Source organism: Notamacropus eugenii, chromosome 5, assembly GCF_028372415.1.
Source record: "Notamacropus eugenii isolate mMacEug1 chromosome 5, mMacEug1.pri_v2, whole genome shotgun sequence".
Taxonomy (NCBI): Eukaryota; Metazoa; Chordata; class Mammalia; order Diprotodontia; family Macropodidae; genus Notamacropus; species Notamacropus eugenii.
The window spans coordinates 83418538-83446208 of NC_092876.1; the positions used below are offsets into that span (position 1 = coordinate 83418538).

A 27671-nucleotide genomic window follows, 5' to 3' on the forward strand; every position below is an offset into this window, starting at 1 on the left:
CATAGGGAGAATAATAGCACCTACCTCAAGGACTACTGTGGGGATCAAATGAAAGCCCTCTGAAAATCTTAATGGGCTATATAAATGCTAGCTATTATTACTGAGGATATAAAAACAAGGCAAAAAAATCCCTTCCCTGATGGAACATATAATCAAATGGGGGTGTGGGGAAGGAGGGAATCATGAAAATAAGATGCATAAATATAGATACATGTTGAATCAGAGAAAGTAACAGAAAGAAGGGACTAGTCTCTGGAAGAATATCAATGAATAACTTGAAAATAAACAGAAAAGACCAGAAGTTCCGAAGGGACCACAGATGTGGAACTAGCATGTTAAATATGAAAAGGAGACAATTTCCTATTTCCTTGTTGAAATTTTTTTCAGTTATACAGAATTAAGATTTAGTTTCATATGCACCCTGTTTTTCCAATTCTTTGTATAGAGAAATAGCCGAAAAATTGATAATAGAAATAAAGAAACTGGATGGTGAAGTGGGAAGCAGTACAGCTGAACTCCTCTTCCAAACAGACCCAGAAAATGTACCAGACTGTTGAAGAAATCTAGAAAAATTCACGGTTAGTTATTTGTCCAGCCCAACTAAACTATACAGGCTGAAAGCATAGGAGCACACTTTCAGAAAGCAGAGCATTCCAGTATCCAGGAAGAAACTGCACCAAAACAAAAGGAGTTCCCAGATTCATACCAGAACATCCCAGACCCATACCAAGGCACCACAAGGTACAAGCAGCTTTGTTGCCTACTATCTAGTTCTGGATCACAGATCCAGGGTGGACTAAGAAGAGGACATGTAGCTGGTAGTGGGATCCCTGGTAGGAAGGCCTTGGGCAATGAACTAAGAAAGAAGGTTCTGAAACAAGCAGTAGAGGTGTGGTTCAGATACCAAGGGCATGTGGGAATCTCTGTTCCAACATCTAACCCAGCCTGAAGAATATCTACTAGGGCAAAAATCCCAGACTAAAAGGGACTCTACAATTCTGTCACTCTGAGCCAGCAGAGCTTTCCAGCTGGCTGACATGGGCTAATGTATCAAACCAAAGTACTGAAAGTGTGCAGGTCCCCAGCCTGTCCCTGAGATATTGAAAAAATGTAACATTCAATGCCCCGAGAAAGCAACAACAGAACCAATCCAGACTTTCCCTCCAGAAGAATGCAAAAGCCAAGCTCTAACACTAAGCCCAAAGTCAGGAAGTAGGTTGGAAGAATGTGCAAAAAAAAACCCCAAAAAGAATCCCACCATAAAGAGCTAGTATGGTGACAGAAAAGGTCAAGACACAAACACAGAAGAAAATGACTACAAAACATTTATAAACAAAGCTTTAGGAAAAAAAAAGCTTAGACACAAACTCAACTAAAATTCCTAAAGAGATGAAGAGTAAAAAAAAAAAAAAAACCATCAGACTAACTAAAGCACCATGATCAAAAAAAGAGACTAGACATTTCTATTTCAAAAGATCTTTTAAAAAACCTGTCCAGAATTCTTAGAACCAGAGGACAAAGTGGAATCAGAATCTACCAGTCACCTCTTAAAATAAAAATTCCCAGGAACATTATAGCCAAAATCTAGAGTTTCCAGACCAAAGAAAAAATACTGCATGCAGTCAGAAAGAAAAAATTCAAGTACCCAAGGAGATTGAGCAGCCACCAGGATAAAGGAGTAGAAAACTTGGAATACAATATTCTAGAAGTCAATAGAAATAGGCTTATAGCCAAGCACAACTTATCTAGCAAAAGTGAGTATAATGCTACAGGGGGAAAAAAAACGAACCTTTAATGAAACAAAGGACTCCTAAGCATTCATATTGTAAAGACGAGAACTCCAGGGAAAATGTGAAGTTTAAACACAGGAGTTAAGATTAACATAAAAAAGTAAGCATGAATGGGCAATAAGAAACTAAACAAGGATAAACTGCTTATATTCATATATGAAGAGGTAATAAGTGTATCTCCTCTGAAACCTATCATCAGGAGTCTCTGAGGAAGTCTCATTAGGAAAAGGCCTAGGAGTGGTCTTCTTGTCTTAGTAGTCTTGTGTGGAAGAGGGGATAGGGAGGGAAAGGAAGGTTAGGAGAAATTAATTCACATAATTAGGGTATGCAAGCCAATATCTATACACACAAGAAGGAGGGGAAGAGGGGAGTGGAGCTGACATATGTTACTGATATGAACTGATCAAAGAAACCAAGTCTTGATCACGAAATTCAAGGAAAAAAAATCACAAGTCATTTTTTTCTGGCCCAGATAAGGGAGGGAGAAAGAGAAAGAGAGAAAGAGAGAGAGAGAGAGAGAGAGAGAGAGAGAGAGAGAGAGAGAGAAAATGAATGTTCAGGACCCAGTAACAAAGTATCTAGATAGGGACAAGAGACATTCAGCTTGGGGGGAGGGAGGCTCTTAGATTCAACATAGAGAGACCTGCTTCAAGAAATGAAAAAGTTTAAGACCCCAGAGCTAGGCCCCAGATTCAGTGCAAACTAAGAACAGGACCTGGACCTGTGCTTAGAGGTAGCCATGACTACTAGGAGTTATGTGTGTCTGACCCTGTCTGAGACCCAAGAAGAACAGGGTCTCAGATTCAGCCCCTAACTCAGCCTGAAACTTGTAGCAGAATAACCAGTGCAGGCAACTCAGATCAAAGGGAAACCTACAGCTTTATCATTACAAGCCTTCAGAGCTTTCTAGCTAGCTGGCTATGGCTGAGTCCTGCATCAGTCTTCACCCTTTATGAGATAATTTTGAGGACATTAAAAGCCTGTAGCTTCCCATCCTGAGCTGTTCCTGAGATCCTAGACTAACAAACACTCAAGGATAAAGAAGCAGTAGGAACCAGGAGGTTATTAAAAACAACCAAGCACTGCCTAAACATTCCCTCCAGAAATGTAATCCAAAGTTAGGAACTAAAGGGTGGAAGAATTAACAAACAAAAAAGGAATCCCAGCATAAAGAGTTAGTATGACAATATGAATGTCCAAGACACAAAGCCAGGAGATTGGACTAAAAAAAATCTACACACAAGGGATCAAAGAAAAACATATGTTGAGAACAAATTCAATTAGAATTCCTAGAAGAAATAGTAGCAAGAGTTGAAATCCTGAGCATACTCCTCACATTCTTCTACTTTATAAAAGGAGGGGCAAAGGAGAGGAAACAAAGGTGAAAAGTGTAAGAGAAGAGAATGAAGAGAAATACACAATTACATAAATGTGAATGGTATGATTGTTGTTTCTGTTCAGTTGTTTCAATTGTGTCCAACACTTTGTCACTCTGGGGTTTTCTTGGCAAAGAGACTGGAGTGATTTGCCATTTCCTTCTCCAGCTCATTTGACAGATGAGGAAACTGAGGCAAACAGGCTTGTGACTTGCCCAGGACAACACAGCTAGTAAGTATCTGAGGTTGGATTTGAACTCAGGTCTTCCTAACTGCATGCCCAGGACTCTACTTACTTCACCATCTATTCACCTCTAAAACAGAGGAGGGCAGAACAGATTAGAAAGCAGAACCTAACAACAGACTGGTTACAAGAAACACTTTAAAGTTCAAGGTTCAGAGACCAAAGCCATATGGAATAGTCAGAGCAAAATCTGTAATACTTCAATTAAAGTAAAAAAGGTAGAAGTAGCAATTACCATCTCAGACAAGGTTACAGAAAAAAACAGATGACTAAAAGAGAGAATCTACATTTTGCTGAAAGGTAGCAAAGACAATGAAATAATTATTAATACTAAATATATATATATGCATGCATGGAATGACAATGCATCTAAATACTTATAAGTTAAATTTTGAATTACAGGTAGAAAGAGTAAAATTATAATTAACAGTGTGGGACCTCAGTATATTCCCTTTCAAGACTAAATAACTAGCAAAAAAAAAAAAAGTATTTCTCCAGTTATTTCTGTCTTGTTCTTCAGTTGTTTTCAGTCATACGTGATTTGAGACCCCATTTGGCATTTTCTTGGCAAAGAGACTGGAGTGATTTGCCATTTCCTTCTCTAGCCCATTTACCAGATGAGGAAACTGAAGCAATCAGGGTTAAGTGACTTGCCCAGAGTTACACAGACAGTAAGCGTGGTGAAGTCAAATTTGAACTCAGGAAGATGAGTCTTCCTGACTCCAGGACTGGCACTCTATTCACTGAACCACTTAGCTGCCCAGATCTGGTTTATTTTTAAAGTATTTTGTAGTTGTGTTCTTATATTTCCTGTATCTTAGCAGGGAGACTCTCAAGTATTTTACACATTCTTTAGTTATTTTAAATGGAATTTCTCTATGACTTCCTTCCTGTTGTATTTTAGTGTTACTATATAGGAATGTGGATAATTTGTGTGGATTTATTTTATAAACTTTGTCCAAGGTATTGTTTCAATTAACTTTTCAGGTGCCTCTCCAGGATTCTGTAAGTAAACTAATATATCAACAAAAAGCAATTAATTTTATTTCCTTTTTGCCTATGCTTATCAATTTCTTTTTCTTGTCATACTGCCATGGTTAGCATTCCTAGCACTGTATTAAATAGTAATGGTGTAATGAACAGCTCTGCTTTCAAATATCACTAGGTCAGTCTATACCCCAAAAAGAGCAAAGAAAGAAGAAAAAGACTTATCTGTACAAAAATATTATAACATCTCTTTTTTTTGCAAAGAACAGGAAACTAAGGGGGTGCCCATCAGCTGGGAAATAACTGAACACAACAGGGCATGTGAACATAATGGAACCCTACTGAGCTATAAGAAATAAAGAGGACAGTTTCAGAGAAAGCTGGGAAGACCTGTATTAAATGATACAGAATGATGCAAGCAGAAGCAGGAGAAGAATTTATACAACAACAATAATGTAAAGACAACAACCTTAAAAGACTTGGATCAAGTAATGATCAATCAGAATGAAACGTGCTACCCATCTTCCCTGATAGAAAAAGAATGCACTCTAGGTACAGACTGAGACAAATACATATATATTTTTTACACATGGCTAACAAAGGAATTTTTTTTGACTATGAACATTTGTTAGATGGATTATAGGGTTTTTTCCTTTCTTTTTTGATAAAGCTTAGAGGACTAGAGGAAGAAAAAATATATTTTTTTTGTTAACTGAAATTTTTTTTTTAAAGAAATCAAGGTGATGTAAAAACATACAATAGCAATACGTTTAATTTTTTGAATTATTTTAAAAATCATTTTACTACATGGTAAATCTACAATCTAATTGCAGCGGCAAGACAAGAAAACAAATAATTACAATAGAGAGAGGAAGATAAGTGAAAAGGAGAAGTCTGGGTAAAGTTCTGTAAGGAATTTGAAGAGGGAAAACTCTGCTGAGAGAAATCTGAGGAAGGAGGGGAAGTACCAAGGGAGCAGCCTGAAGTCCAAAGTCAAGTTCGGTTTAAAAGGAAAAAAGGGACATCACTGACAGGAAGAGATCAGAGGGAGTCAATTTTAGACATGGGGATGTAGGGAAAAAAAGACAATGAGACTAAAAAGAGTATGATCATATATGAGAGACAAAAGAGCTAAGTTGGGTTTATTGTTTTAAATAAGGTTTAATAGATAGACTGGAGTCAGATTATGGAAGACCTTGGATGGCAGGATCAGGAGTTCATACTTGAATAATTTTTGATGGTTAATGAATATAATAAATACTTCTAAAACATTTAAATTAAAATAACCAGCAAGGCCTTCAAAACATATTAGTTTCAAAAGACATACAATATGCTGTCACTTAACAAGAACATACTAGAACAAAGAGTTCTTCCAAAATACTAGGAGAGTTACTTACTGGAACCAGGATGTCAGAACTGATGGAAAGATCATCTTTTACACACACTAGTGATACCACTTTCTATTTTTACCAACCTTCACTGGTCAAAACACTTTTGCAATTAGGAATCTAAGGGAAGCAGCACACAGGTACTGAAAGCTCAATATAGTCAGGGATAATCTTAAGGTGCCTGAGAGAATGGGTACTACACAGTTTTTTCAGCCAAGGATATAGGCAGTGGGGGAGGGAAGGGAGAAGAGGAAACAAGTGAATGATATCAATTAATCAACAAGCATTAATTAAGTAGAGATACATGCCAAGCATTAGGCTGACCCCATGATGCTCTAAATCCTTTTAACCCCACCAATTATGTCAAAATCAAGATAAAATGAACATCAAGAGCAGGCATAAAAGGAAAATCAAACTACACAAGGTTAACAAACTCCTAGCACCTGTTACTTTCCCTCTATCCCTCACTGTTCAATCACTGGCCATCTAATAGCAAACTGTTCCCAATTCCCAATTCTTTCTCATCCCCATTCTGGGCCCATGTACCATCATCCCAACCCTGTTAATCATGCCTTCCAACACACCCTCTGCAAATGCTATACCAGAATGATAAACTTCATTCTACACTTCTTCCTCTCACATTCTTTTCTCCTATTTGTTCAAATACCTGGCTTCCCCCAAATGACTCTCTGATCATATTTACCAGCACTATCTGTACTTTCATTCACTCACCACCCCTCCACTTCACATACACACAATAGTCCTATACAGTGGAGTCAAAATGTCCCTTGCTCTCATTGCCAGAGTTTCCCTCTGACATTATTATTCAAACTTCCTCTCCTCTCCACCTGCTGTCCTACTGCTAGGGCAAAGAATTCTAGAGGTCAGAGGAAATTCCTCACCATTTCCCATCCAACTACTTTGCTGGACGTCATCATTTCCAGAAACTCATTTTTCTGCAAGATGAAAGCTAATTGTGAAATTCTCACCTCCTCAGAACATTTTCACCTCAGGTATAGGATGCAATCATTACCTACAAATTTTCCATTTCCTTGATCAAAAAGTGTGTCATTTCTCTATCTGACCGTAACCTCTTTTCTATTCCAACTGTCCCAATATGCTTGGCTCCAACTAAATCTAATTTCTCTCATTGAGACCTGTGCTGCATCCCTGCCTCTGAGCCTCTATCCCCCCTCAACCCATCCACCTCACTTAGTATAACCTCAAACTCCTAGCTCTGGCTTCACTTTTCTTCTCAACCTGAATCCTACAGTTAATCAATTCAACAACACTTTCATCTAACATTAGAATCCTTCCCACCTTTGGCCTATCAACACTCATCTCCTGTCAAACAGCCCTAGACTACTCCATCTGCTCCATTTCACACAAATTAATCTTGTCCAACTTTAAGTGGGCCCTCATTGCAGCAAAACAATCTTTCTATTTTTCCTTTTTTCTTTATCTCACTCTCCACGGAAGCTATTCCAAAGCTTCTTTTCCTCTAACCTTTCCATATTTCCTCTACCCTCAAGTCTCAACTAAGGACTTCATCACTTCCTTATTAAGAAAATTAAAGCTATAAGGGCAGCACCATCCTCTTCGTACCTTCTCTTCATCTCAAAATCCCTTGAGATTACCTCCCACTCACTCTATATTCCCCTCTCTAATGAGGTAGTCCTTTTTGCCAAGACCATTATATCTCCAAGTACCCTTGACCCATTCCCCTACTGGAAGACAGGTGTTGGACTAGAGGTAGAAAATAATAACATACATTTTCCATCACAGCCAATGAGAGATTTTATTTGCCCGATTATGATGACTTGTTTGTTGTTTGTCAATTTAAGAACAACAGAACTAAAATCTCAAAAACCAAAAAAAAAAAAAGCAAAAGATAATAGGCATCAAACAAGGTACATAAGTAGTCAGTTGGAGTATCAGGTGGGTTGGTTGTGCCCAAATGTTTCATCTTTTTTTTTTTTTAACAAGAAGAGGGTTCAATGTTGTGAAGGTGTTAAGGTGAGGTGACAGTTTAAAAAGGCAATAATCAATCTTAAAAAAATATATATGCAAGAAGAAGGGGGCATAAAGGGAGAAAGACAATCAGGACAACTTTTAAAATGTCCTGAGTTTTTATATACTTTAAAAAGGAAATAATCTGGATACTGTAGATGTGCAGTTTGATTATTGCCATTCTCTATTTCTGTTTGCATATGCAAGAATTCAAGCTCACGATAAAATATTTAAAAAAAAATTTTTTACAAAGTTACCAATGAAGCTATCTCTAAGTTACCATAGAGATCCAGCCCCAGTCTCTTCCCTGAGCTTTAGTCCCATATCACCATGCCTGTCAGACATATCAAAAGACATCTCAAACTCAACATGTCTGAAACTGAACTTTCCCCTAAATCTTCCTCTATTACAAACTTCCCTATTTGTCAAAGGAAACATAATATTCTTCTATCCCAGGTTTATTACCTCAGTATTCCTCAGCTGCTGATTCTCTCTCCTCCAGAATCCATCAGTTGCCCACATTTTGCTCCTTCTACCTCTACACCTCTAGCTTTTAATGGTTCTAAACCTTCCCTTCTCTCTACTCATATAGCCACTACATTAGTTCAGGTTCTTATCACCCCTTGTCTAGAATCAGTGCTTCTTTAACTGTGTATTTGTTTGTTTTTGGAGAGGGAAAGGAAAGGCAATTGGGGTTAAGTGACTTGCCCAAGGTCACACAGCTAGTCAATGCGTCAAATGTCTGAGGCCACATTTGAACTCAGGTCCTCCTGACTCCAGGGCCAATGCTCTTACTCATTGTCCCACCTAGCTGTTTAAGAAGGGCTAAATGGATTGTGAGTAGAAAAAATTTAAGAAACCCTGGCCTAGATTACTGTGTGGTTTTCCAATTAGACTGCCTCAAATCTCTCCCCATATGAGTCTACCCTTCACACAGCTGCCACAGTGATATTCCTCAAGCACACAGATAACCATGTAATACCCCATCAATCTCCCACGACTCTATACTTACCTCTAACTCAAAATGTAAATATTTCTATCTAGCTTTTAGTATCCTTCACAAACTGGTTCCGACTTATCCTTCCAGCTTCATAATACATTACTTCTCTCTTTTTCCCACTCTGAAATCCAGACAGATTGGCTTTTTCTCCCCTCACTTCTACCTCATAGAATCCCCTCTCTTCCTCCAAGACCCTGCTGAAGAGGGGGCAGGGCAGAGCCAAGATGGCAGAGTAAAAGCAGGGACTTGTTTGAGCTCTTCCCCAAACCCCTCCAAATATATGTAAAAATAACTCTAAATAAATCTAGAGCAGTTGAACTCACAAAATGACAGTGAAACAGATTTCCACCCCAAGACAAGGTGGAGGTCAACAAGAAGGTCAACAGGAAGGGTCTATCGCACCAGGCTGGGAGTGGAGTGCTATTCAACATGGGCCATGCTAGCACATACAAGCCAACACATGCCTCAAGGGACTGAATCACCGGCAGCTGTGACATTTTCCAGACTTCTCACCCCAAAATGCTGAGGGCAACTTGGAAGGCTGGTAGAAAAAGCCTGTCAGACCTGTGTAAGAGAGGAACATGGTCTGGCTCCAGGGCAACAGAGCCCATGGGAAGTGGAGCAGAGGTTGTTTCTGGAGCTCTAGGCCCACAAATTGTGGGAGGATCAAGTGGTTGATCAGAGGGGGACTGCAGGGATCTCTTTGCCACTGCTGAGGCAGGATTCTCTTGCTTTGTCCTGCTTGGATCTGGGTTACAGTCCTGGCATGAGGAGAAGCACTGGTGTGGCAAAGTTTGTGGCTGCAGTGGAGAGGGAATCCTCCTCACAGTTCCAAGGCAGAAAAGAATGCTTGAGGTCACTTACAGACCAGAAAAGGAGTAAACATCTTTCTTTTGATCATATAGCCTTGGAAAAGCTGAAAACTTGCAAGTCCCTAGAAGTATTTCTGTAAACAGCTGCATATAAACCCTGAAGCTTGGGACAGTATACCTCCCATCACCCACTGGAAGCAGAAAACTACCTTGACAAAGAGCTCAAACGTCAAGTAATTGACTGGGAAAATGAGCAAAAAGCAGGAAAAAAACGGAAGAATCTTACTTTGGTGATAAAGATCAAAACATACAACCAGAAGAAGACAATAAAGTCAAAGCTCCTATATCCAAAGTCTCTAAGGAAAATATGAATTGGTCGCAGGCCATGGAAGAGCTCAAAAAGGAGTTTGAAAATCAAGCTAATTAGAGAAAAACTGGGAAAACAAATGAGAATTATGCAAGAAAATTATGAAACGTGAGTCAATACCTTGTTAAAGGAGACCCAAAAAATAAGAAAATAACACCTAAAAAGACAGACAAATTGCAAAACAGGTCCAAAAAGTCAGTGAGGAGAAGAATGCCTTAAAAAAATCAGAATTGGCCAAATGGAAAAAGAGGTCCAAAAGCTCACTGAAGAAAATAATTCTTTAAAAATTAGAATGGAGCAAATGGAAGCTAATGACTTTATGAGAAATCAAAAAACTAAAAGAATGAAAAAATAGAAGACAATGTGAAATATCTCACTGGAAAAACCACTGACCTGGAAAATAGATCCAGGAGAGATCATTTAAAAATTATTGGACTACCTGAAAGCCATGATCAAAAAATGAGCTTAGACATTCTTTTTCAAGAAATTGTCAAAGAAAACTGCCCTGATAGTCTAGAACCAGAGGGTAAAATAGATATTGAAAGAATCCACCAATCACCTCCTGAAAGAGATCCCAAAAGAAAAACTCCTAGGAATATTGTAGCCAAATTTCAGAGTTCATAGGTCAAGGAGAAAATACTGCAAACAGCCAAAAAAAACCCAGTATTGTGGAAACATAATCAAGATAACACAAGGACTAGCAGCTTCTACATCAAGGGACTGCAGGGCTTGGAATATGATATTCCAGAGGTCAAAGGAGCTAGGATCAAAACCAAGAATCACCTACCCAGCAAAACTGTGTATAATACTTCAGGAAGAAAAATGGACATTCAAAGAAATAGAGGCCTTTGAAGTAGTCTTGATGAGAAGACCAGAGCTGAATAGAAAGAATTACTTTTAAATACAAGAATCAAGAAAAGATAAACAGCAAAGAGAAATCTTAAGGAACTTAGTACAGTTGAACTGTTTAGATTCCTACATGGAAAGAAAATATTTGTACCTCTTGAGACTTTTCTCAGTATTAGGATAGTTGGAGGGAATATATATATAGACAGAGGGCACAGGATGAGTTGAATATGAAGGGATGATATCTAAAAAAAATAAAGTTAAGTGGTAAGAGAGGAATATATTGGGGAAAGGAGAAACAGAATGGGGTAAATTATCTAACATAAAAGAGGCAAGAGAAAGCTTTTAATATAGAGGGGAAGAGGGAGGAGGTGAGAGGCAATGAGTGAACCTTACTCTCATCAGATTTGGTTTAAGGAGCGAATAACATAAACACTCAACTGGGCATGAAAATTGTTATTTTACCCTGCAGAAAAGTAGTGGGGAAATGGATGGGGGGTGGGGTGGAATATCAGAAGGGAGGGCAAATGGGAGGAGGGCAGCAAATGGGAAGAGGGGGTAATCAGAATCAAACACTTTTCAGGAGGAATGAGGTCTAAGAAGAGAACAGAATAAATGGGGAGCAGGATAAGATGGAGGGAACTATAATTAGTCTTTCACGACTGTTATAGAAGTGTTTTGCATGACTGCACATGTATAGCCTATATTGAATTGCTTGTCTTCTCAATGAGGGTGAGTGGGGAGGGAGGAAGGGAAAGAACATGGAACCCAAAGGAATGTTAAAAATTGTTTTTACATGCAATTAGGAAATAAGACAACCAGGCAATGGGGTACAGAAATCTATTTTGCCCTACAAGAAAAATAGAGGGGAAGGGGTAAGAGGAGGAGTGATAGAAGGGATGGCAGATTGGGGTAAAGGGTAATCAGAATTCATGCCATCTTATGGTAGAGGGATGGGAAAGATGGGGAGAAAATTTGGAACTCAAAATTTTGTGGAAGTGAATGTTGAAAACTAAAAATATACTAATTAAAAAAAGAAAAAGACTCAGCTCAAGACCCTACCTGATAATTCCCACTCCCTAGTATTTATTTTCTATTTACTCCATAAATACTAGTTCATCTACTGCTACAGCATATTTCCCATGCTGAATTATAAGGTCCTCAAAAAAGAATGATTTCATTCTTTATATTTATATCCCCAATACTTGCAGCAAAGTGATTCTTCATGCAATATTCAAGGTACTACGCTATGCAAAGATGATGAAAAGGAATATAATTCACAGCCCTGGTTCTTTTCCTCAAAAGACTTACAATCTAAGTGGGAATGCAAGACACATCTATCAAAAAAATAATATAAAAGACAGCATATGTTAAGTAACAAATGAATGACACAAACCAATGCCTCTCCTTGAAGCAATTCAAGGAGGAAGGAATTCCACAAAGAGAAAAGGTTGTAATGGCAAATAAATACACACAGCAAAGCTGTGATGACTCTATCCTATCAATCAGCAATAATAAACATTCAGACTACCTGAAATCAAGCTATGAATGAGAAGCCTGCTTCTTATTGGTCTCTCAAGTTTCCTCAAATGTAAAATGGGGATAATAATAGCACCTACTTCATAAGGTGGTTGTGAGGATAAAAGAAGATACTTCTAAAAGCATTTAAGCACAATGTCTTATTCCCTTCCCCTTGCTAAAAAAATTTTTTTTAAAAAGAATAATCTATACACAATTGAAGGCATGCTTAATGAAAATCTGAGACAGAAAGAGCTGAGTTTTTGCAATGGACATATTGGACGGGATATATCCAGAGAGTGGCTTATCAATTCATAGATTCTAGACAATCTCTGCAGACTGGTAACACACCTCCCCCAGAATCAAACAGGTGGAAAAGAACATGCTGCAATGCAGGTAGAAAAATACAGGGCACTTTAAAGAATTCCAAATTTCTCTCTGAAACAAAGGTCTATCTTCCTAACAATATTCTTCCAGTAATACTGAATGCTTTGATTAATGGAATACCACAATTTATTTAAAATTAAAACTAAGGGCAAAGAGGACGAAGGCAGAAAAAACACTGGTTTTGAAGTCAGATGATCTGAGTCCAAATCGCATCTCTGAACTTTCTGCAAACCTAAAAAAACTATGCAAATATCAATTATCATAGTATTTTAAAGGTTCAGATTGCCCAAATTGAGTTTTTTCAATGTTTAAATCCAAATGTAGTGATCAAACAATAAATATAAACAGCATTTTTTTTATTGAGTCATCTTTCAGTCATGTCCAACTTTTTGTGACCCCATTTGGGGTTTTCTTGGCAAAGATATTGGAGTGGTTTCCTTCTCCAGTTCATTTAACAGATAAGGAAAATGAGGTAAACAGGGTTAAGTGACTTGCCTAGGATCATACAGCTAATGCCTCAGATTTGAACTCAGGAAGCTTAGTCTTCCTGATTTCAGGGCCAGAGCTCTTTCTATTGTGCCACTTAGCAGCCCAGGGCTACCTGGGAAGCAGAACACAGTGAGGGTGGTTTGCCACCCTTGTTCTGAATTGTGTATTTATATAAGCAGCATTAGCAAAAATAAATATAATATTCATAACAAGGAAGACAACCACCTCCACTGTGCTCTTCACAGGTCAGCTCTCATTTCTAGTATTATATTCAGTTCTTCCTCCTTTTAAAGCAGATAATAACAAATGTTTGTACACAGACTATGAGAAGGCTGAAAACCATGTCACATGGGACATTTGGTATAGAGAAGAACTAGGAGGGTCATACCCACCTTCAACTATCTAAAGAGCTATGATGATGAAAACAGATTAGATTTATTCTATATAGCTCCACAAAGTACAATTAGAATGGGTTAGAAGTCATAGAGAGGAAAATGTTAATAAAAAGCCACCTCTTAATAATGCAGTAGAAGTACTGTGTATAGCTTTTTCTAGGAGTCTGACTGAGAAAAGGAATCATAGGGTGATAGTTTGGGGAGATGGCAGAATCAAGTGAAGGGTTGTGCTTTATTCTGAAAGGAGGGGAGACACACTGGTTATGATTTAAAAGTAGTAGGAAGGGCAAAGAGAGACTTGAAGATTTGTGAATGAAGGGGAAAAGGGGAGGTAGAAAGAGGGAAGAAGATGAAGGTAGACAGAGGGAATCTGAAGAGAGGATGATTGAGAATACAATCTCCTAGAAAATATGGGAGGAAATAGCTTTCATACAAATGTCGACAGGTTGGTTTTGGCAAAAAGAGACACCTCTTATTTAGAGATTGGGAGTAAGGAGGAAAAAGTTGGAAATATTAAGAGATTTTGAAATGATGAAGACAGGATATTTTAAAATATCTTACCTTAACACAACACCTGGCTCTAACTTTTTCTGATGCTATAAACAGAAAAGCTGGAGTAGCTTTAGTGAAATACCAAGAACACAGTGATCATTTAAGATTTCTTAGGACAGTGTTCTTTGTTCTTACAAAGATTATAAATTTTCTCAAGACAGTCTTTGAACCTTCTTCAAAGAACTGCAAAGTTCTTCAATGGCCAAGTAATGTCACTCATGGAAGTGTGTTGGCCAAAAACCCCAAATATTTCACATTTCAATGCCCCTAAGATCAGGCTCAAACAAATTTTATGACAAAGTTTCTTTGTATTCTAAGTATTAGGATTATAACCTATAAAGTTAAGTTTCTGTCTTCCACAACTGAAAGCTGGACTCTAACCCTAAATGCCTCTGACTCCAACTCTATCTCTGACAAAAACCTGTTAGATGTTAATAGTTAGACTGATCACAATTTAGAAGTGTGTGAAGTGATCATTCAAAAGATTCCATTACTATATAGGCAGCAATCAACAACATTATTGCAGTTTCACCAACTTCTTCTCCCTATATATATGGGGGTAGTTTAAAGACAGTCTGGATTAATGGCTAGAATGGTGGGCCTGGAGTCAGGAAACCTGAGCTGGCATTTCACCTCAGACATTACATCTATGTGATCATGAGCATCTTATTTAACATCTCAAAAGTTCAGTTTTCTTCCATACAACACAGATGATGATTATCTGCAATACCTACATCAGAGCGTTATTGTGAAGAAAAGACTATATAAATATTAGAAATTATTGTTAGTTAGATCTATAACTCCATTCAGTACCTGTATATAAAGGGCACTCTGCTAATCTTCCAAATTCATCCCTCCAAACATTTCTAAAGAATAGATTTATTTACTCAATAAATACCAGTGGCTTCTTATTACCTCTATATTACCTTTGTAGGATCAAATATAAACTCTTCTGTTTAGCATTTAAAGTCCTTCAAAATTTAGCACCAACCTACTTTTCTAGGCTTACTCTCCTTTCCATACTCAATAGTCTTTAATCCAACTGGCTTTTCTGCTATTCCTCACATATCTCTGCCTACCCCCATGCCTGGAATACATACTCCTCACCTCTGAAAAGCTGAGTTAAAGACCATCTTCCAAGATTTTTCCTAATCCCTTCCCCTAGAAACTAGAGCTTCTCTCGAAAATAACTTTGTATTCATTGTGCATAAAACTTTAGTATCATCTTCGACTTCTCACTTGTACTCATTTCACATATTTAAACTGTTTGCAACATCCTCTCAATTTCTACCTTCACATCTCTCCCTTTTCTCCACTCACACAGCAACCACCCTCATACAGGTCCTCAACACTTTATGCCTAGACTATTACAATAGGCTTCTGGTTGGACTTTCTATCTCATGTCTCTACTGTGAGTGATCTTCCCAAAGTGCAAGTTTGATCATGTCACCCCCAACCTAATAAAAGTCAGTGGCTCCCTATTATCTCTAGAAATAAATATAAAATGCCTTTTGACTTTTAAGGACCTTCACAACTTGGCCCCCTCCAACCTTCTAGTCTTATTCTTTACTCCTCAGTCCTCTCCACATACTCTACAATCCAGAGCCACCCTGTAGCTCACACAAGATATTCTATCTCCCAATTCTATGTCTTTTCATTAGCCATCCCTGATAGGCCTAAAATGTTCCTCCTCACCTTTGTGTGTTGGCTTCTTTCAAAACTCAGCTCCTGCCTTCAGCAAGAGCCCTTTCCCATCCTCCACCCCACTTCTCTCTAGGATCACTTCCCATTTACACCATATCTTATACCTACATAGTTGTTGTATGTTATCTCCATTAAAATATGACCTCTTTGAAGGCAGACTGTTTTTTACGTTTTTTGTATTCACAGCAATAGCACAGTGCCTGGCACAGGTAGCTAAGTGCATAATAAATGCTTGTTGATTTGACACTGACTGTATATATATGTTACAGAGATAAATGTCTCCTCTGACAGAATGCAAGTTCCTTGAGAACAAGGTCTATTTCTTTTTTGCCTCATATCCCTAGCACCTCCAAGTGACTGCTGCAGACTAAGTACTTAAAAAATTCTTGCTGAATGACTCAGTCCCAAATGTTTGAGAAACAAAGATGAAAAGGACATGGTTTCTGACCTCAAGAAGCTTACAGCACAGCAAGGGAGATACAGACAAGTAACTAGAACAGATTGTGGAAATACCATTGAAAGAAATAAACAAAATGCAACAGGAATTCAGAAGAGGTTTCCTCTCTGCCTGGAAGGGATCAGGAAAGACATCTTAGAGAAAGTAGAATTTGCTAAGTTCCTTTAAATAGGAATAAGATTAATGGAGGTAGAAAGGAAAAATAGGAAGTAAAGACATTTTAAATGGAGAGGAGAGCTAAACAAAAACAAGGAAAAGTTCAAGAAAGTATACCTGGAGTAATCAGTCTAGTTTGGTTAGTAAATGGCAACAGAGAGGACTTAAGAGTGGAAAGTTAAGTGGAAAGAGCTAAATATTAAGAGAACCTTGAATGCTTGCCTAAAGAGTTTATATTTGATTCTAAGAGCAATGTGGGGCCACCAGAGTTTTCTTAACAGGAACATTACACTATAAAATTCATGTCTTACAAAGATGAATCAAGTAATTATGCCAACTGTAAAATGGAGACCAGTTAGAAGACTATTGCATTTGTACAAGCATGAGGCAATGAGAGTCCAGACTACAATGACAGCCATGATAATGAAGGATGGATAGGGGTACATATCAAAATACCTTGCAGACAATAAAGAACTATTTCTTTACTAAAAAGAATGGAGAGGGCTTGGCTAATAAATGAACATAAACGAGAAGTAAAACAACCAAAACTTGGAAGCTCTGAAAATAAGGAAAGGATCACAAACCTTAGAACTGAAAAGAATGTCATATTATTAACATAAACTGTGAAGGTGAGAGGAAGGGAAAATATGGAGTTTCAATTGGGATATGTTGAGCTTCAAGGGACATCTGGAAAGCTGGACATATTTAAGCTGAATATATTTTGGAGGATTTCTTAATTTCGTTTTTAAGTTTTTAGAATGAAGGTAAGAAGAGATAGCGGGCGCCTACTAGACCTGATCTGCTGAATCAATTTTTCTTGAATGATATTACCATTCTGATCTAAACATACCACTAGAGTTTATTATAGCAGCAGTTTTGGAAAGTAAAAAAAAGAGCATATCCTATTCAAATTATCATGCTCTCTCAAACTCCCAAAAACATCTGTGAAGTTATCTAGGCAGTTGACTGTGGTTTAGAGGTAAGCATTAGTACCAGCAAACCTTTCTCCCACAAAGCTCTCAATTCCTGGGTCACTCACGTTTCATGAATGACGATTTCTTCACAAAATACATCACATTTTAAGTATTTACAAAGAGGATCTCTTCATCTGAATCAGCACTTTGCCCATAAACATAAGAAGACAGTAGATTAATAAAACCACAAACTGGATGAACTACAAATGTGATCATTTACTAAGAATTATGTAGGTTGGCAAATTTATTTCAAACTGATTTTCCACTTGGGATCAAAACCAACTGTTCCCTCCTCCAACAACTAATTTAATAAAAGCCACATTCTCTGATTCAGCAATCCTGCTTTTCATTTCCTGGAAACTGTGGTTTCAGATTACATTAATATCTTTCTAGTCTCCAATACAAAGAGCTGCTAGACAGTATGGCCTAGTTATAAGCACATCAAAGTACTGAAGAAGGAAAGATAGGGTTTGACCATGAAAATTACAGAAAACAAAGAAAAATCAAAATGCAAATGCTAATTAAAAAAAAAGATTTTTTCTACACAAGGTACCGTATGATGGGAGTAGTGCTCAGGAAACAAACATTAGTATGACACCAAGTATCCACAAGTAAAATACCTGAGTTTTGAGGTCAGTCTTTTTAGCTACTTTCATAATTAGTTGAAACAACCTGTAAGGGAACAGGTCCAAAGGAGCAATGTCACAAAAGGGAAGGGTTCATACAAATCAAATGCTAGCTTGTCCCAAGTTACCTACAAGTTTCTAAACTTGTGACAGAATGTTGTTATAATGTATTTCAGACAATACTAATAGGTATGTCTTGTATAGGCATCCCTGAAGAAAGGAGGCCACAGCTGGTAGAAAGGTAAAACATACTTGACTGCTTGAAACAAAAATAATAATAATGCATAAATGATGACACTCAAATGCAGTCCTTAACCTCTTCTGTAAAGCAAAACTATCAGAGCCTTCTCTGTTGCATACGAGTGATGCTAGAGAAGAAACTGAGAATCACTGCTGAAAGAGCAAGAAAAGTTCAACCCGGTCCAGATTTCAAAGGAAAAAAATTGCACCATGTGGATCCCATAATGAAAAGGCCACAGAATTGGGCAGAAGGCCTGGGTTTCAGGTCCATTGTATGATGGGCTCTGAAGTTGACTTCAGACTGATATTCTTTTTTTTTTTTTTGGTATTTAAATTTATTTTCCAACATTCATTTCCACAAAATTTTGGGTTCCAAATTTTCTCCCCATTTCTCCCCTCCCCCCACCCCAAAACACCAAGCATTCTAATTACCCCATCACCAATCTATCCTCCCTTCTAACATCCCTCCCTTCCCTTATCCCCATCTTCTCTTTTGTCCTGTGGGGCAAGATAAATTTCTATACCCCATTACCTGTATTTCTTATTTCCTAGTTGCAAGAACAATACTCAACAGTTGTTCCTAAAACTTTGAGTTCCAACTTCTCTTCATCCCTCCCTCCCCACCCATTCCCTTTGGGAAGGCAAGTAATTCAATATAGGCCATATCTGTGTAGTTTTGCAAATGACTTCCATACCACTCATGTTGTGTAAGACTAACTATATTTCCCTCCATCCTATCCTGCCCCGTTTCTTCTATTCTCTTTTGATCCTGTCCCTCCCCAAGAGTGTTGACTTCTAGTTGCTTCCTCCTCCCACTGCCCTCCCTTCCATTATCCCCCCCCCCTGCTTATCCCTTTCTCCCCCACTTTCCTATATTGTAAGGTAGGTTTTCATACCAAAATGAGTGTGTATTTTATTCCTTCCTGTAGTCAAATGTGATGAGAGTAAGCTTCATGTTTTTTTCTCTCACCTCCCCCCTTTTTCCCTCCACTGAAAAGTCTTTTACTTGCCTCTTTTATGAGAGATAATTTGCCCCATTCCATTTCTCCCTTTCTCCTCCCAATATATTCAGACTGATATTCTAAGATCTTATGAATCGTCAATAGAAGGAACACGATGCAACATTCCCAGAAGGCACAACATGGATTATCATAAGGTTTCCTTTAGGAACACCTGTGCATAAGATACTCCTGTTGTTTCCAGCCAGAATATAAAGTTTGTGCTTTACAGTCATCTCAAAGTTGTCCTGTTCTCTTTCACTTCTGTGAGACATAGCAGAATGACCTCCTCGGCTTCAAGTGCGTGCGTGCATGTGTGTGTATCCAATAAATCTGTATTTTGTCTAGGAAGGTCTTGAGCAAAAATCTTATCTCTACAAAGTATCACTCATGATCTACGTGTGATACTTTTTTCCTATCAAACTCTTCAGGGATAACCACGGCTTCTACAGACCTGCTACAAACTCCACTCATGTGCCACACAGAGTTTTATTCTACAGTAAACGGAAGTCTTTAAGTACTGGGTTGAATGATCTGAGGTGCAATACGAGGCATAATTTGATTTCTTTTAAATTTTTTGAGGAACATGGCAGCATAGTTGAGGACAACCCTTTCTCAAGCAATTTTCTGTCAGTAATTCCCTATCAAGTCAGGAGTATCTTTCATTATAACCAATTCAAGCACCAGTCTTATTAGAGAAAAGGAACAAGGTATGTCAAATGGCTCCAAATGGCCAGGAGTCATCGTCCTTATTCAAACAACAATCTAAACTGATATTCCAAAAATATTTTAAATATTTCTCCTAGGCTACAAGGCTACTACATGTGAAACTAGAAGATTTTCAGAACAAGGAAAGGGATAGTCCTATTATTTGCCCAAAACTATGTGCTCAATTTTGAGCTCTAAATTTTAAGAGAGATACTGAAAAACTTCTATGAAACCAGGAATGGAAATGAAAAAACTCCTCTTAGGGAAAAGAAAATTCAGGAAGAACATTGTGGCCATCTAATCTAAACTATTTAATGGGTGGTGGAATAGAAGACATGCTAGATTTCTTTGTACCTCCAGGGAGCAGAATTAACCCCAAAGAGTGGAAGTTAAAAAAGATAGGTGGAGTTGGGGGCAGCCCTGTGAACTTCAATTCTGCATAATAAGAACTTTATTTGACAATTAGACATTTACAAAAGTGGAACTAGATGTTTTGAATTCTTTATCACCTTCCATGTTCTGACAAGTTCTATGATTACTTGGCAAAGTATCACACAGCAGAGATACTTAAAATTTTGTGTCATGACTCGTTAGTACTCTGGTAATGCCCATGTATCCCTTGTCAGAATGTCATTAAATGAATAAAATACGTAAGATTACAAAGGAAACCAATTATAATGAAACACAGTGATCAAAATATTTTTTAAAAAGGACCCCAGGTTAAGTAACCCTATCATAGAGGAATTTCCTATATCACCCACAGAGCTGACACCACAGTGACTTTCCTAAAGTACACAAATGACCACATCACTGCCCTTCACAACAGTGTACTCCCTACTACCTCTAGAGTAAAACAGAAACTTGACATTTAAAATTCCTCACAATGGCTCCAACATACTTTTCCAACACTATCATACATTACTTACTCTTCTTTAGGCATTGGTGGTCCTGCTGGTGCTCACACACAGTATTCCATCACCCATCTGCATGCCTTTGCACAAGCTGTCCTCCATGCCTGAAATGTCCTCTCTTCTCCCTCACTTCTACCTCTCAGAAATCTTAGTTTCCTTCAAAACTCAACATCATTTACTTCATGAGGGCTTTCCTGATGCCTGAACTGATGGGGATTCCTCCATCAGAACTGTACTTGCTATACATATTCGCTGTACCTGTGAATATGTTTTGTATGTAGTTAGATGTGTACATGTTGTCTCCCCTAATAAAATGGAAGCTTCTTGAGGATAGACATTTTCCCTTTGCCTTTGAACCCCAGATATCTTGCAGTTCGTGGCACATAGTAGGAGCTTACTAATTCAACAAACACCCACTGATTGATTAGCCTAGCTACCCCCTAATATGGTATGAGTCTGTTACCTAAAGTATGATCAGCAAAGCATGAATTTGTGTGAATGTGTGTGTGCGTGTTGGTTGTTGTCCTTCTTCCTCAAAAACAAACAAAATGATATCCCTATGTACAGTGTGTCTGACTGTGGCTGATCAGACCAATTCTACCAAAGGTCAGGCATAAACAGTTCATATGAACATTTGGAGTGGAGATGTCTCTAAATTCACATATCTCATGTTTCCTTTGAGCTACTACAATTCTGCTTTGCTTACAGAGCATAGTGCCTTCTTTGATGTAAGTATGCCACGGTGGGCAGCAATGCCGATTCTGCACTAAGCATCCCCAGGTCAATATGGCTAAGTTCAGTTAGCCCAGATGGCACCACCTAGCAGTGACCCTGTAATCTCCAAGGCCCTACAGACAATGACAGCACAAAAAGAGCAAAAGAAATACTATAAAGGACATGACAACAAAGGCAAATGCAGGATACAATGTCATTCAACAAATGTTTACTTAGCACACTTCTGTCAAGGGCAGCCAGAAGAAAGGACAAGACAACTACAATGCAAACTAAAATATGAAACCAATGAAAAGAGAGACAGGGAGAGAAGTGGAGCCATTTCCCAGGGTGAGGACATAGGCATCATCAGTAGCATTTCTACAGTACTTACAGATAAAGGATTCAGGTAAAGGACCTAGAGGGCCACATGTGGCCTTGAGGCCACATGTTGCCCACCAGCTCCCCACCCCTGATCTAGCTACATCAAAGCAAATGGTCCAAATGATCACCTCTTCTAATTATAAATACTCTGGAACATGCCAGAAGCACAAGGAAGGTGGTTTAAATGGTCTAACAAACAGACTGATATAGCTTTGGTAAAGTACTGCTCTTCCGAGTGATGTCACTACGTAGCTTCACGTTTATACTTCTTTTCAAGGTGGAAACCACCTCCATTCCTCCTGATCTGTACCTTGTCACTAGACTCAGATGACTCCAGAGGAAAAAGTGAAGCTGATGACCCTGTACAGCCCTCCCTCATTTAAATCCAATTCACTTGCAAGTCTTGGCATCACTTTCCTGATGTCATGGTCCTCTTCAAGAACAAACAACAACAATTTTTTCAAAGTCTAACACATACAACACTTAAAACTTCATTCTCAGTCTGATTCTGTCTTATTTCTATAGTTATTTCTCATTTTTCTCTAAACTGTTCTCTTAAACACCTAGATGTCCATTCAGTGCTGTGCAGTTAATTGCATGCCTTGAAGACTGTCTGTTTCTTGTCCCAGTTCCAGCCATGATGATTACTGGGCTCCAAATCCTTCCTTTCACCTCTCCTCCTCCCCACTCCCAGTTTTTGTATGGATCATGTTAGTCCTAAATAAACGATCAGCTATTAGAATCAGAAACTACCACCAGAATGACTCCTCTTAAAGCAGAGTAACAGAGCATTAGCTTTCTTGGCAGCTATTTCACAATGTTTACTCATACTGAGTTTGAAGTTCACTAAAACCTGAAGATGTCTTGCAGACAAACATCCGTCTAGCCATGTTTCTCCATCTCAGGACAATAAAGATAATTTACACACACATACATATACACACACAGTGTGTCTATCTCTCTCCATATTAAGACTATCTATATATAAATCCATATTAAAATTTCTTAATAGATTTAGCCCAATGTTCTGGACTGTCAAGATTTATTTTTATCTTTTCATCCAGTATGTCACCTATCCCTTCCAAATTAACATTATCTTTCAGTTTGATTAAGCATGGCAAATTACAAAAAATATCAAATAATACAGGATAGAAGACAAATGACTCAGGACTCCACTGAAGACTACCTTCCAAAATGAAAACAAACCACTGTGATAACTCTTTGATTTGGCTATTCAGTCATCTCCAAATCAAACTAAACATGGGCTTGTCTAGCACACATCTCTCCATCTTGTCCACAAGAAAAGCAAGAGAAACATTATCAAATATTCTCCTAAAATCTTACTAAATCAACTCTATAGCATTCTCCTGTACCAATTTAGAAAATAATGAAACTACAGTGGCTCTTTGTGATGACTGCTTCTTTTTCTAGAAAGGTTCACTAGTTATCCCTTTAATAAGTCAACATAAAATAAATCAAACATACTGGCCTTTAATTTGCAGGCTACATTCTTTTCCCCCTTTCTTGAAAAATCAAGACATTTGCTCTTCTCTAGTCCAGACGTACTTCTGTAATTGCTTCCAAAACACAACTGGCAATGGCGACTTCCGTACCCAAAGATATGATTCCTCTGGGCCATGCTAAGTGCTCTTCTGCTATGTCCTTACTTACTTTGAGTATCAATTTACTGCTAAGATATCTGGTGCACCCTTTCAAGTCTGAAGATCATGACTCAATATAACAAATAAGACAACATACTTTCTGTGGCTTGACCTATTTCTCTCTGCTATACATGTATAGATACAGTCTAATTTTTCAAAATGCAGGTTGATGTTATAGTTAATAAAATTCATTTAAAAGCAATACTGCATTTATAGCTTATTTTCGTCATCATGTATTTCAACTGATTATGAAAACTACAAAGAACTAAATAAAAGTCTTGAAAGCAAAGAAAACTGGTTCAAGGAACTTCAAAAGATGCAAGCACATACATTTGAAAGCAACTTTGCAACAAAGGCTCTACAAATAATCAAACATCTTAAAATCAGTCATTCAGAGATTTCTTTTTGCTTGTTCTGCTATCTTCACAAGATGACTATAGCTGCTCCTCAAGGCAACAAAGGAAAAAACATCCATACAGAAAAGGAGTAAGGGCATCAGTCAGAACAGTATTATTAGAACACCATTATTAGAACACCCTAGTGATCCTGGTATCCTTTCAGTTTGGAGGCAAACCAGTTTACAATTAAATGTAAACTCTTTCCCTTCTCAGCTCTGCTGCCTTCAAAATTCCAAAAAGTATGTTGTCTAGAAGAAACAAAAATGAAAGATACAAAAGGCCAGGAAGTTGATAGTGAATGGTTCATATGACATTAGAGGTACTGTATTCCCTAGCATCAAGCTGCATATTGCAGTTATAGCTCTTTCAAGGGCCTATTTGACAAGAGAATGGATACACATGGCCTATATTTCTGAACAAAACATCTAGCCCTGATGCAATGTAGCACTTGGAAATCTGGTTTAAAAGGTATTAATTTGGTCTTAGTATTGCTCTTTATTAAAAGAATCTTACTAATCTCATGATGAAACATTCCCATGTTCCTGCTGTGACCAGCAAATAAATATAACAGAAAATGGAAAGGGACATTTACCAAGTCCTTGATTTCACATATCTTTCAACTACCAAACTCACTGAAGAGATAACTCTTGGATAGTAACAAACTAGAAGATGACGGGAGGCAAGATATATGGAAAAGGTCTTGGACTTGGGAGTCAGACAACCTTGGTTCTAGTCTTAATCTGCTACTTAATAGTCATATGACCCTTAGCAAGTCCTCTCACTCCCAGAAGTCTATTTTCTCATCCACAGATTGAGATTAATGGTACTCACACTATCTACCTCAAACAATTGTTCTAAGGAAAATATGTTGTCAATTGTAAAGCACTATATGTTTACTACTGTTATCATTTCATGATGCACTGTACAATCCAGACAGTTACTCCCTAGGAAATTAGAATTTTCCCTGAAAAACTAAAATGTCAAAGTTTGAAAAGAGAAGGCATTTCTGCCACTTACATATTTACAGGGTGCAAACCTACTGTGTGTATTTCTAGGTCTAAAGAATGTCTGAGGCCTGTAAATAATAGGCTAAGTTGAATAAATCTTTGGAAGTATTTGCATTAACACATCTTTCACTTGATTTGAACAAAAGGCAATCACAATCAAAAGGCCTTCTTATATTTCCAGAGTTGAAGAAATCACTTATTAAAGATGAGGAGTCCAATTTGAAAGAAACCCTCTCCCACCTTGCCTCTCCGCCATTTGAACACAGACTACCATTTCCAACCAATCCAATATAAATTCTCCAAACTGAACCAAGTTCTTAACCCACTTCTTTCAACACAAGGAAGCTAACTCTCTCACCTATAGGAATGTCATATACCTATGGACAAGAGAGACTGTCCAATAGAATGAGCAGATATATATTTAAGGAGGGGGGGAATTCTTAACTGCTGTTACTTGTACCATACCTGTTTTATGAACAGAAGGCTTCAGTCTCCAAATCTGTAGCTCTTATACTGGTGCTGAATCAGTTTGAAAGGAGGAAAAAAAAAAGATTTTTTTTTTTTTTAGAGAACAAAAATAAAAATATTCAGTATCCTCTTATATTGATTTCACCTCCCTTCACTTTCCAGGTATGGACAATATGAGACCACTCTGATAATAAATGTAAAATAAAAGAGAATCCAAGTAAAGTATAACATTCCTCAAATCTTCTTTCCTGGCAGAGAACCTGCTTGCCTTTATTTACTTAACCCACTGAGGCAATCTAGCTCTCTTTGGCAGTAGCCATTTTTGCTCTCGAGTACATCTCCAAAGTATGCTGCTTTCTAGGCAACAGCAGAACTGAAGAGCTTTGGCCAAAAGATGGAAAAGCAAGCTCAATCAAAAGAGTGGAATACTGCATGCCTCTGCAATCTAAATCCACACCATGAAAATCTATTTTGTTGGCACCAGAAACCTAGTTATGATCTTACTTTTTTCTATTTCAGTCTCAACAGGATCCCTTCAGCACAATTAGCAACCTTCCCTCTACATAGCAGGCACTAAACTCCTACTGATAGTTACCAACTTTCAAGCATCTGTAGTGGTTTCTTCAATTTACACTATTACCACCTCCAAGAGAAGAGGAAAGTAACTAGGAAATGGAAGTTGCTGGCCCGCTATTCAGAAAACTGTATGGTCTTAACAGTTATCTGAATTAAATGTACAAGAATTAAAGTCTGGGTTGAAAAGCAGTTTTCAGATTTATAATCACCAATCATTCAACACTTACACCCTAAAGCTCAGAAGACAAGAACATGATGGGAAAGGCACAAGGATGTTGAAAAAAATAACTAGGCCTTTGACCACATGGTCATCTTCAAATGAAATTCCAAAATCTATGATTCTGAGTGGATAAACAAGGAAAAGATAAAAATATCTAAGAATTTCACCTAGAATTTTCCAAGCCAACAGGCTTGGTCAAGTCCATGCACCAAGTTAAAAACAATCCTTGCTGGGACAGAATTGCAGAATCTAAACATGAGGAGCAATAGGTGGTATGGGGTGGGTACTATAAGAAAAGATGGCCCAGTCTTGATGATAATATAGGTGGATATTAAGGTGGTGGATCCCACTAAAAATTAGATTCTACAATTCACGTAACAAATAATACATGAATCACAAAGATTTCATATTAAAAGAGGAAGACCAAGTAAGAAGGTCTTAAGGTCTGAGGGACGAAAAGTGCCTAAACCCTGGGCCAGGAGAAAGTGGAAAACCTAGCTTCTAGAGGAAGCTCAGTTGAAACTATCTCCAGTACGTGTTCCCTTCTGAACCATCACTCCCTCACAACTGCTAGTGTAGCCCTCCCAATCATAACTACTTTGTCCATACTCTGTACCTATTTTTGTATACATACATGCAGCTCTCCCTTGCCCCGAGAAAGATAAGCTTCTTGAAGGACAAGTGTATTTTGGTTTTTTTCTGGTTGTATGGCAGGGAAGGGTTTAACTGCCAGATAGCTGGCTCTTAATAAATGCCTGTTCATTATTTAAAGAGAAACAGCTTAGGCCATTGGGGAAAAAAGAGAGGGAAACAGTTTAGCCCAAGGGGCAAGGGAAGGTAGCCAAGAGCTCAGGAGGACGAGGCAGGTGAAGCAGCCTAGACCCCAGGAGAAAGAGAGAAGAGAAACAAGCTTACACCATAGAAGAGAAAAAAAACGACCCAGAATCTAAAAGGGAAAAAGAGACAGCCTAGAACTACAAAGAGAAAATAGATCCTAGGAGGGAAAGGGGGGGAAACAGCCTTAAACCCTATGTGGAGGAGGGGGTTGACAGCCTAGAACCTAGAAGGAATGGGGGTGTAAAAGAAGCAGCCTAGACCCTGGACGGAGGAGGCAAGGAAACGGGGGGGGACGCTAGGGGAAGGGAGGGAAGCAGCAGCGGACACGCTAGGCGCGGGGAGCGGGACACAACAAGCCCAGAATGGGAGTCCGGCTCAAAACATGGGCAGTTCTCCGAGTCTCGGGCCAGGGGCGGCATTACGAGCCCACGGCGGCCTCGGGCCAGGAAGTTTGGGAGGGGGGATGGTGACCGG

General features: G+C 38.3%; 1 protein-coding gene across 8 annotated transcripts in view; it reads right to left on the reverse strand.

Moving 5' to 3' along the window:
* The window catches only part of THRAP3 (thyroid hormone receptor associated protein 3), an 83364-nt gene that overhangs the window by 54982 nt on the left and 711 nt on the right, over positions 1 to 27671 (reverse strand). For 4 of the 8 annotated variants that reach the window (XM_072610028.1, XM_072610026.1, XM_072610030.1 and 1 more), the window contains exon 2: positions 25562 to 25615. The exons of the other annotated variants lie outside the window; for them this stretch is intronic. The gene's annotated coding sequence lies outside the window, so the exon portion shown is untranslated. The remainder of the gene's footprint in view (positions 1 to 25561; positions 25616 to 27671) is intronic. 8 annotated transcript variants of the gene reach the window in all.